At 53.7% G+C, this 810-nt stretch overlaps 1 long non-coding RNA gene across 1 annotated transcript in view; it reads left to right on the top strand.

The window, feature by feature from the left end:
• The window catches only part of LOC102774085, a 13,638-nt gene extending 12,834 nt beyond the window's left edge, over positions 1 to 804 (top strand). Inside the window, exon 5 of the long non-coding RNA XR_435492.2 lies at positions 203 to 804. This is a non-coding gene — a long non-coding RNA (uncharacterized LOC102774085). The remainder of the gene's footprint in view (positions 1 to 202) is intronic.
• Positions 805 to 810: the final 6 nt, after the last annotated feature.

Here is an 810-nt window from a genome sequence, read left to right as displayed (position 1 = left end):
GAGAGAGAGAGAGGTGTCGGCTACCAGTCCCAGCCCCGGCCCCCAGAAGTCACCCCAGGCTAATTGGTCTCCACCAAGATCAAATCCTTGAGGCCTGGGAGGGTGGTGCGGGGGGTGGGCTGGGACCCCAATAGCCCATGGTTCCCTGTAGTTCACCCATAACTGTAAATAAACATACCATTACGTTCCTGGTCTTTCCTAGGACATGAGTGTGCACATAGCGGTCTCAGCACAGCATCCTCCACTGCACAACTAGCACCACACATTCCTCTTCCCAACCCCACAGAACCTTCGCCTACACGCTGCTTCCCTAAAACTTCAGGTGTGGAGTCCTCCGAGAGGGCCGGCGTGTTTCCTCCGTGGGTGGAGAAGAAACAGAACCCCCACCATGTTGCACCGGGACCCTGAGTGGTACAGGGCAGACCGAGACCCTGCAGACCTGGCCCAGGGTGCAGGGAGGTTCCCCCAAGGACATGCCACCAAGAACACACCACCAAGAACACGCTACTGAGAACCAGGAAAACAAGCCCTCAGTCTGAGGCAGCTCACGACCATGAGGCGATGTCCAGTGAGTGACGGAGGTGCTGGGCCTAACGAGCTTGAGCCACTGACCTGACTCCCTGCATGTGCACGTGTGTGCTATTTACTCATGTGTGTACACCTACTTTACATGCATGCTTTTAACAATAATTATAAGCAGCCACAAAAGCAAAAAGAAAACATGAAAATATTCACCGTACAGTATCCTGAGATGGTAACAGTGTAAACTGACTCACACTCGTGCATTCTCTGTGTGACTGCACACAGGTG

This window comes from Myotis davidii, unplaced genomic scaffold (genome assembly GCF_000327345.1).
Source record: "Myotis davidii unplaced genomic scaffold, ASM32734v1 scaffold1395, whole genome shotgun sequence".
NCBI classification, from domain to species: Eukaryota; Metazoa; Chordata; class Mammalia; order Chiroptera; family Vespertilionidae; genus Myotis; species Myotis davidii.
This window is presented reverse-complemented; position numbering and strand designations above follow the sequence as displayed.